The following is an 11,202-nucleotide window of genomic DNA, read 5'->3' on the forward strand; positions in this document are numbered from 1 at the left end:
GTGCTATTGGCAGGCGGCTTCAAGCTGGAAGAAGGGTTCTTGGCCATGTTGGGCCACGGATTCGAAGAGGTCTGGGGCGGAGGCCTTACAACCCTCATATCTCCAGCTCTCTGAGGTGCAGTGTGTTAGAAGGCTGAGCTTCTCAAAAGAAGTGCTGACAAAGATCTGCCAGCTCCTATAGGCAGACCTAAAGCCTACCAGCACCAATAGGACTGCGCTGCCAGTCGAGGTAAAGGTGACTGTGGCGATGGCCTTCTATGCCTCCGGCTCCTTCTAGGCAGCAGGGGACATATGCAGCATCTCTCTATGCTGCAGGTTGCTGCATTTGCCAGGTTACAAGGGCACTGTACGCACGCAGAATGGACTTCATAAAGTTCCCAACGAGCAGGGGCAGCCAGAATGCGAGTGCTTTAGGGTTTGAAGGAATTGCAGGCTTCCCTAAGGTTCAAGGAGCCACTGAATGCACACACGTCGCCTTGCAAGCACCATTACACAACGCAGAAGTGTTCAGAAACCGAAAGGGATATCACTCCCTAAAGGTACAGCTGGTTTGCAACCACTGCAGTGCATCCTCACAATGAATGCCCGCTATCCAAGGAATGCACATGATGCTTTCATCTTGCGTGAGAGCATTGTGTCACGAATGTTTCAGCAACAAAGACAAGGGCAGGGCTGGCTGACCTAGGACAAATGTTATGGCCTGGCCACCTGGCTATTGACCCCCCTCTGGAACCCCACCACAGAAACCAAGCAGTGCTACAATGAAGCCATGCTGCCACCCGCAACTTAATCGAACAGACAATTGGGGTTCCGAACCCAGCAGCCTTCATTACCCCCATCACCAGGTCTCTGAATTCATCGTGTTGTGCTGCATGCTACACAACTTGGCCATCATGAGGGGCCAGGCATTGGCAGTGAGGATTGCAGGACCACCTCAGGAGGAGGAGGACAAGGAAGACGAGCCTGACAAGGGACCCATTCTGGAGCCACCACATCCACAGGGGAGGCAGCGTGGAGATGTAGCCGCAGCAAGAGCTTTATGTCGCCAGCTCATCATTGACCGGTTTCCTTGAATGGGGAAGGTGGGGTTGCAGCTTTGACTCGTGACTCTGTGCCATCATGGTGGCCCATCTACACTGAATTCTGCAATGAGACACCAATGGCAAAAGTCCAAGAAACATTTTTTGTAAACATCAATAATGAACAATGCCCCCCCAACAACCCAAAACGATACAATGATTAAACCAAAACTAACCAAACACAAAACTGCTTCCTGTGGCAAGTCAATGCAAAATAAGGCATTTGTTAGCACACAACTGTTTACAATTTGAGCAATTCTACATAAATGCATGAGCTCAACGTAGTGCCAACCCTTAATGGCTCTTAGCCACACTTCCTCCCTCACCCCTTACCTTCAGCCCCCTCCCACGCCTGATTCTCCTCCCCAACGAGGCCTCAGTGCCTACAGCAAGGCAGCTAGAGGGCTGCTGTGTTAGGGGGGCAAGCAATGCAGATGGCGTCTGAGGATGCCCTGGACCAGCTCGTGGCCTGGAAGGGCCAGCTATGGTCGGCTGCGCCTCATCATCAGCAGAAGCAGTCACTGGTGGCTGGGGTGTGAACCATGTATGATGCATGGTTGGTGAGTCAGTTATGGGAGCTGGAATGCTGTCATCCTGAGGAAGGAGAGCACCTTCCATTTCCTGGGAGCCACTGACTCTCCGACAGGGCTGGGCCTCAGCATCTGGAGCACGATGTGTCTCCACAACTTGCTGGTCTGTTTCAGCACCATCCCTTCCCTGTTGGACAGTGGGGAATGCAGAGAGGATGGCAGCAGTCATCGGCCGCATCACATCACCAAGCTTGTACCTGCGATGCGCCTGAGGCTGTGACATTATCAAGGACACGCACCACACACTCTGGAACACTACTGTCGCTGCTCGAGGCCACCAGCCTCTGTGTGTGGGCAATGATGGCCTCGCTGGAGTCCTGAGTTGCATTGACAATCCGTGACGCTGCCTCCATAACAATCGCAGTAAACTTGTCAATGCTATTTGGGATCCATCCCAATGTATCCATAGGTTTATGTGCATTCCCGTATTTTCCCTGGACATTTCCACTTAGTCCAGTTCCATGTCTGCCTGTCGTTGAGCAGACCGACATTGCCGACTGGAGAGCTGGCCTGTGAGATTGCCCTCTCACACTGCGATGCTGTAGGCGACTGGGGCCAGGAGCCTCCGAAGATATAAACCGCTGAAAAATCTCTTCATCCCCAGGTGAGGAATGTTGAGAATGGGCAACTGGTGGGCTCTGTGGTTCAAGTCATGTTCGTTGTGTCTGCAACCTCTTCATCACCGCCATGGCCTGAGGTTGATGTGTCCCGGGAAGGCTGGCGCGATTGTGGCTGTTCTTCGGCTAACACAAAAAACCATGCATGTGGTTAGCAGCAGTTGACGGGGCAGGGTGACATGAGGAAGGTGGCATTGCAAATGTTCATTTGAAGGCCCGCCACCACTTCATTATATGTCTCAATGCAGTCTCTTCAGATGCCCTATCCATTTACATACCCTCACTACCCGAAGGGGGCTCAGCATCCCCCCGGCAACTGCCCGAGCTGCTACTCCAATGAGTGCGGATACCCATTCCTCAGCATCAGTAAGTGGTAGTATTTGAGGCGGCGCCCCGCCTGTGCGTGGTTGCTCCATCCTGTTGTGGGAGTGCTTCAATTGCAACAAGTAAAATAGGAAGGGTTTGGAAAGGGTTTCTCTCCTGTTGTGGCACATATGCCTACCATAGTACAATAGGTGAGACTGTGTGAATGGCCTAGTGGCTTCCGTTCAATCTGTTTGGATGTTGCTTGAGCTTTGTGAGCGATTGTTAGGAGTTTAGAGAGATGTAACATAGGGGCTGTAGATGATCTTTCTGAAAGCCATAGTAGCAGTGGGTGTATATTGTGAGGAAGGATATAGAAACATAGAAACATAGAAAATAGGTGCAGGAGCAGGCCATTCAGCCCTTCTAGCCTGCACCGCCATTCAATGAGTTCATGGCTGAACATGAAACTTCAGTACCCCCTTCCTGCTTTCTCGCCATAACCCTTGATCCCCCGAGTAGTAAGGACTTCATCTAACTCCCTTTTGAATATATTTAGTGAATTGGCCTCAACAACTTTCTGTGGTAGAGAATTCCACAGGTTCACCACTCTGGGTGAAGAAGTTTCTCCTCATCTCGGTCCTAAATGGCTTACCCCTTATCCTCAGACTGTGACCCCTGGTTCTGGACTTCCCCAACATTGGGAACATTCTTCCTGCATCTAACCTGTCTAAACCCGTCAGAATTTTAAACGTTTCTATGAGGTCCCCTCTCATTCTTCTGAACTCCAGTGAATACAAGCCCAGTTGATCCAGTCTTTCTTGATAGGTCAGTCCCGCCATCCCGGGAATCAGTCTGGTGAATCTTCGCTGCACTCCCTCAATAGCAAGAATGTCCTTCCTCAAGTTAGGAGACCAAAACTGTACACAATACTCCAGGTGTGGCCTCACCAAGGCCCTGTACAACTGTAGTGAGTTCATGTGCATCGATCATTAGAAGGCAAGGGGCCCTAAATTGGTCATTACATAAGGTCCGCCCATTTCTCGGCGGTATGCCAGTGATGTGTCGTTTCAAACCGCTGGCAATACTGCCGAGACCAAAGAGCGCAAATTTGGTCGATCTTTTTTCGGCGGTATGCCGGCAGTATGTGAGCGGTGTGCAGCAGGCGGTAGGTAACATTGTAGTCGATCGAGGTCGACTTTCTTTTCAATGGATGGTGCGGCACTGAACTGCGCAGGCGCGATTGTTTCCCCCCCCCCGTTTTTTTCAAAGAAGTGTTTTACCCGTGATTTTGGGGGTCAGGGGTCATCCGTACATGCGCAGTGAGTTGAAGTTGAGGGAGAGAGAGTGAGAAGGAGCAGCAAGCTAGTCGAGGGTCAATTGGTTTAATAACAGATTGCAGAGTTAAAAAATATTCATAACAAATAATAATTATACAGTTTGAACAATAATAAGACATATTTTACAAATCAAAAATCATAGCAACATAAATATAATGGAAATGTTAAAAAAAAAGTCGAAGCGCAGGAACATCGAAAAGGACGAGAGGTTGAGGGCACCTGCCTTCGATGAGACGGAGTTACCTGCCCTTCTCGAAAATATCACAGAGACGTACTCCGACCTAATGAAGGGTGGTCGTGGAAAGCGCCCCCCCAAAGGAGTACAATAAGATATGGGATGAGATCGGGGAGGCTATGTCCTCCACAAGTACCATGGTACGCAGCAGGGAAAGGTGCTGTAAGAGGTGAAATGACCTGGTGAGGGTGGCAAGAGTAAGCAATGATTTTATTTATGCACCCCCCATGTACCATGTACCATGTAAATGTAGGTTCAGTGTCACACGGATGATGTTATTTATCTTAAGGTTACGGCGATGTATTTGTGCTTTCAGGCAATGACAAGAGGATCAACGCAGTGTTTTGATGTGTGTGTGTGTGTGTGTGTGTGTGTGCGTGTATGTGTGTGTGTGTGTGTAAGACTCTGTGTGTCTGTGATGCTAAAGAGATTGAAGATTTTTACTTTCATTTACTTCACTTTTTGCAGAAGAAGACATCCGCAATTGCAGCCGATCAGCAGCGTACAAGGAGAGGACCCACAACCCAAGAGCCATTGACAGAAATAGAGATCCGTGCCCTGTCGCTGGTTGGGGATAGCTACCGTGCCACCACTGGCATTGAAGCTGACCCACCCACACAAGATGATAATTTGAATACAATCCCTGATATGTGTTGCGGTCCTGTCATGCCATGTAATGTAACTGTAACTGTAATGTTGGCCTCATGTAATGTAATTGTTATGTCTTCAGATGCTCTAATAATGACTCCACGAGACAATGTGTTGCGCTTGAACTGTAGTGACCTTAGTCCATTTAATGTAACTCCAGAGTGAGGATCACACATGGTGGCCTGCCTTTTATACTCGGCCTGGCACAGCTGTACAGGTAACCTCCAAGTCTCCCACTGCAGTGTCCTCAGGTGGCACACCTTGTAATAATACAAGCAGTAACCGTGTAGGATAAATGACATTACTCTCCCCCAAGTCTTTAGTGCAAATCGCCTTTGCATTGATTGTGCTTCGCTCTATCTGGTTGACCTTTGGAGGGTTGTTTCCATCTTGGGTGAGTGGTTGGTGTTTCGTTGGCAGTAGAGATGCTGGTGGTTTCTGTTTGTGCATCCATGACCACTCCATTCTCTCCCCACCATTCTCTCCCCGCCCCCCCCCTATACAGATTGTGCCGTTGGTTCATTACATTCATATACATTCAAGTCCAAAAAAAAAATTGCATTTACAGTATTGCATTCGTGGTACAGTTGTGAGGTAAGTACATTAGAAAGGTGAGGTACATACTTGGAATATACTTGGAGTCAGTGCTGGGGTCAGCACTGATGCATGAGGACAAACTAGTGCCAGACTGCTGGATGGTGTCCAGGTAGTCTGGTGGTGCAGTGCCCTGTGCTGGCAGTGGGAACCCGGTTGGCTCAAGTTGCCTGCTCTTGGAGCTTTTGCCATTGCTCCTAGGGTCGGGCAGGTTCACAGATGCCTGTGACCTCCCTGTCCTCTCCTTGCGTCCCGGGTCATTGCTGCACCCTGAGGAGCAGTCGACTAGCAGTGCACAGGGAACTGCTGACTCGCTTGCCTGGGCATTATTTGGTTTGGGATCCTGGTTGGACCCAGTCCCATTTGGGAGAACCGTTGAGGGTGACCCTTCGTTCCCGGGTGTAGCCTTGGTGGTGATAGGGTCTGGAGGCTGTGCCGTAACGCAGTTTGCTCTTTCAGGCTCGTGGTGGTTGGTACCATTGGGTGCCTGAGAGATGGAGCCGATCGGGGCAGGCTATCGATACCGATGCCGTTGCCCTCCTGAGATCACTTGCTCTGCAGCTTGTATATGTTAGCTGCTTGTGGCCTCACGTGGTGCATCACTCTGGTCCCAGGCTACAGCATTGGGTAGCTTGCTGGACCTGTGTGCTCCCGATGGGTGTTTGCCCGCTGCATTGACTGTAAGCAGTTGAAATCCTACATCACACAACGTTTCATTACTTATTGTAAATAACCTGTAGCTCCGATCACAATCACGCGACTTTTCCTTGCTTATTGCATGTGCACAACTCTGATCATCAATTACACATTTTACATCTAACTCACAATTGCTATTACATTGATTGAGAGTGTGGAACTGTCCCTTTAAGTGTGGTGAGTTGCAGGCCTCCTTTAAGAGAGCCTTGCTATCGTTACCCCAATCCTCTTCTTTGCTTGGTGCCACATGTTGTTCCATCAGCGCTGCACCTCGTGGTCTGGCCGCCGCCATCTTTTTCTTCAGCACCTCACCTCATGGTTTGGGCGCCATCTTTCTTCCATCCACGATGTCGACTGCGGTGATCCTCTTCTCCCTGGGTTCCGCCACCGAAGCTGGGATGTAGCCTTTGGGTCCGATTTTCTTCCTCTGGATTCCTGCCACTGGAGCCTGGAAGGTGTGTTCGGGTCATCTCCACGAGTCGTGCTGAGTGGTCTGTACCTCGGGTGCTGTGTTGTCCTGCTCTCTGGTGCCGGATCCAACCTCAGGTGGAGGTTTGCTTTGCCTCTGAGCGCGGAGGATGTCGATCGCTGGAGGGATGAAATCTTCCCAGCTCCAATGGATCTTCTCTGTCCACCTTCTTCCGCGTAGCGTTGGTCCATCACCTGCAACAATCCACAGAGGTAACTTGTGCACCGCGTTGTCATGGAGTCATCATCGTCATCATAGGAAGTCCCTCGGAATCGAGGAAGACTTGCTTCCACTCTTAGCATAAGTTGTTAGGTGGCTGTACAGTCCAATACGAGAACCACAGTCTCTGTCACAGGTCGGATAGATAGTCGTTGAGGGAAAGGGTGGGCAGGGAGCCTGGTTTGCCGCACGCTCCTTCCGCTGCCTGCGCTTGATTTCTGCATGCTCTCGGTGACGATACTCGAGGAGCTCAGCGCCCTCCCGAATGCACTTCCTCCACTTAGGGTGGTCTATGGCCAAGGACTCCCAGGTGTCAGTGGGGATGTCGCACTTTATCAGGGAGGCTTTGAGGGTGTCCTTGTAATGTTTCCTCTGCCCACCTTTGGCTCGTATGCCGTGGATGAGTTCCGAATAGAGCGTTTGCTTTGGGAGTCTCATGTCTGGCATGTAGACTATGTGGCCTGCCCAGCGGAGCTGATCAAGTGTGGTCAGTGTACCTTTACATCCACACTACCAACGACTGGGATAATTTTATTGGTGTAGGTGCGCAGCTTTGCCTGAACCGGGGCCAACTTGAGTCGTTCAGCCTGATTGTCCCATAGCCTCTCAAAGGTTTCTTGCTTCATTACTGACTGGCTCACTCCCGTGTCCACTTCCATGAAGACTGGAACGCCATCTATCTCGACTTCCATCCTCAACAGGGAACACTCGGTGTGCAGGTAAACATGCTATATATCTCATCGTGGGGCTGAGCTGCCTCTCTGACTATCATTTCATAATCCACGCTGGATTCATAGCCATCTGCAGACTCTTCATCGACACAGTGAGTCATATTTCTCTTACACATTCGCTGGAGGTAGCCCTTTGTGCTGCAGTCCTTGCATACACTGGTGAGCCCTGTGATTCCTTCCACAACGCCAGTATGGAGCTAATCGATTAGCCCCCGTCGGCGGACTCTGAGTTAAGGGACTCGGGGGCCTGTTCTCTCTCCCCTGAGAGGGTTTGCGTTTACAGTTCAGCCTCTAAAAGCCGCCACTCAGTGCACAGTACCTGCCGGGTTTGAGTCCTGAGGGTGAGTCATCTGCCTAGAACCGCAGATCGAGGTCATGAATGCCTGGCTCACAGAGATGGCCTTCTGCAGTGTGACTGCGGTATCCGCAGACAGTAGCTTATGAAGAAGGTCCTCATGGCTGATTCCAATGACAAAAATGTCCCGCAGCGCTTCATTGAGGTGGTTGCCGAAATCACCCTGTGCCGCCAGCCTCCTCTGCAGCATATTTCGCAATTTCCTGGCCTTCGGTCCGTCGGTGGGTGTAGAACCGGTGTCTGACTGTGAGGATGCTCTCCTTGGGCTTGCGTTGCTCATGGATCAGTGTTACGAGCTCCTCGTACTCTTGGTCGTTGTCTTCGCTGGTGCCAGCAAGTCCCTGACGAGACCATAGACGGTGGGCCCACAACTGGTTAGCAGGATAGCTCTGCGTTTATCAGCCAGTGTGGCCGGGTCATCTCCTGCCAAGTTATTTGCTGTGAAGAAATGGTCGAGCCTCTCCACAAAGGCGTCCCAATCATCACCATCGGTGAACTGCTGCAACGTACCAAGGGTAGCCATTTTCGCGTGAAGTCCATAATCTCGTCGCCAATTGTTGTGTCCTTGGATGCTCTAATAATGACTCCACGAGGCAATGTGTTGTACTTGAACTGTAGTGACCTTAGTCCTTTATTTGTTAACTCCAGAGTGAGGATCACACCTGGTGGCCTGCCTTTTATTCTAGGCCAGGCACACCTGTATAGGTAACCTACAAGTCTCCCACTGCTGTGCCCTCTAGTGGCACATCTTGTGATAGTACCAACAGTAGCCATATAGCATATATGACAGCGGGACCGTGTAAGTTCGGGGCTGTGTTGGCAGACATGCTGCGGGACTGCTTTGTGATCAGCATCAACCATGAGGTGATCCTGCGGAAACTACTGGCGGTGGAGATGTTGAACTTGAACAGGGCCATCACGATTGCTCAGTCATGCATGACGACGGATAGAAGTCTAAAGCAGATATCAGTGAAAAATCGAAACTCAGCAAGTACTGTAAATATGATTCGGCGTCCGGCAGAGCGGCACATGGCAGGGCTTACCTAACTGTGTACACGAAACCTGTGCCTGCCCAAAGTCCACCAGCAGGAATGCATCCGATTTCTCCATGTTGGCATCGTTGGGGAAATCACCAGCACCAGCAGTGTGGATTTAAGCAATATAGTTGCAAAGGCTCTCTGAGAGTGGGGCATCTCCAACGCAAGTGTCCGCAGATGAGCAAGCGTGCTGCGACACACCACGTGGAGGATGATGGTCAGACTAGCGCGGATCCGGATATGCAATCCGAGATACCAGAGGAGGAAGCTTGTGGACTATACTCGTTCTTAACTAAGAGCAAACCGATAATGGTCAACGTGAAATTTAATGAGGTGCCGGTATCGATGGAACTGGACACGGGGGCGAGTCAATCGATAATGAGCCAGAGGGCATTCGACAAGCTGTGAGATACTAAGGCTGTGAGGCCCAAGCTGAGTCCAGTCAATGCCAAGTTGCGCACGTACACCAAAGAACTCATAACAGTGATTGGCAGTGCCACAATTAAAGTGTCGTATGATGGTGCGGTTCATGAGTTACCGCTATGGATTGTCCCAGGCAATGGGCCAACGCTGTTCAGCAGGAACTGGCTTGAAAAAATCAGATGCGATTGGAACGACATCAAGGCAGTGTCGTCGGAGCAGGATATGTCCAAGTACTGAGCCTCTCGCTGTTCGAGCCAGGCATCGCCAACTTCATGGGAGCCAAGGTGCAGATCCATGTGGACTCAGATGCAAGACCCGTCCATCATAAAGCTCAGGCAGTTCCATATATGGTGAGGGAGAAGGTCGAAATCGAACGGGACAGACTTCAGCGTGAAGGGATCATATCACCGGTTGAATTTAATGAATGGGCCAGCCCCATTGTTCCTGTGCTGAAAAGTGATGGCACAGTCAGAATCTGTGGAGACTACAAGGCTACGATCAACAGGGTTTCAAAACAGGTTCAGGGCCATTACCGAAGGCTGATGACTTGTTTGCAACACTAGCCGGGGGAAGTCGTTCACCCATCTGGACTTGACGTCGGCCTATATGGCACAGCAGCTGGTCAAGACGTCGAAGAAACTTACGTGCATTAACACGCATAAAGGACTGTTTATTTATCACAGGTGCCCTTTTGGAATTCGCTTAGCTGCAGCAATATTCAGAGGAACATGGAGAGTCTACTGAAGTCCGTTCCCAGAACTGTCATGTTCCAAGATGACATCCTGATCACAGGTCGTGACTCCAAGGAACATCTGAACAAACTGGAAGAGGTTTTACATCGTCTGGACAAAGTGGGACTCAGACTGAAACGCTCGAAGTGCGTCTTCATGGCACCAGAGGTCGAATTCCTGGGGAGGAAAATTGCTGCTGACGGCATCAGGCCCGCGGATGAGAAAACCAAGGCCATCAAGAATGCATTCAAGCCTCAGAATGTGATGGAGCTGCGTTCGTTCCTGGGTCTACTCAACTACTTTGGTAACTTCCTACCTAAATTGAACACCTTATTAGAACCACTGCACATGCTGCTAAGAAAAGGCGACAACTGGGTGTGGGATGCATCTCAAGACAGAGCTTTTGAGAAAGCCATTAATCTGCTTTGCTCTAACATGCTGCTGGTACATTATGACCTATGTAAACGTCTAGTATTGGCCTTGATGCTTCGTCATATGGAATTAGTTGCGTACGCTAACAAGCCAATGAATCGGGTAAACTTCAACCAGTCGCGTATTCTTCAAAAAGTTTGTCTAAAGCGGAAAGAGCCTACAGCATGGTAGAGAAAGAAACACTAGCCTGTGTGTATGGGGTTAAAAAGATTCATCAGAACCTGTTTGATCTTTGATTTGAACTGGAGACAGATCACAAGCCGCTCAATTCACTGTTCTCTGAAAACAAAGGTATCAATACCAATGCTTCATCCCGCATCCAGAGGTGGGCGCTGACATCATTCGCCATAGACCTGGCACTGAGAATTGTGCCGATGCTTTGAGCTGACTGCCTTTGCCCACATTGGAGGTGGAAATGCCACAACCGGCGGACCTACTGTTAGTTATGGATGCTATTGAGAGTGAAGGAACCCCTGTCACGGCTCAACAAGTTAAGACCTGGACCAGCCACGACCTGATTTTATCGGTGGTGAAGAGTTAATCCTCAAATGTGATTGGTCTGCCATACCCAAGCAAATGTGCGAGAGGACCAATCCTTACATTCGTCGCAAAGACAAACTGTCTATTCAGTCGGATTGTATACTGTGGGGCAATCGTGTTGTTATGCCCAAGAAAGAGAGAGAAAAATTTGTACGTGAGCTAC

Source organism: Pristiophorus japonicus, chromosome 5 (assembly GCF_044704955.1).
Source record: "Pristiophorus japonicus isolate sPriJap1 chromosome 5, sPriJap1.hap1, whole genome shotgun sequence".
Classification (NCBI taxonomy): domain Eukaryota; kingdom Metazoa; phylum Chordata; class Chondrichthyes; family Pristiophoridae; genus Pristiophorus; species Pristiophorus japonicus.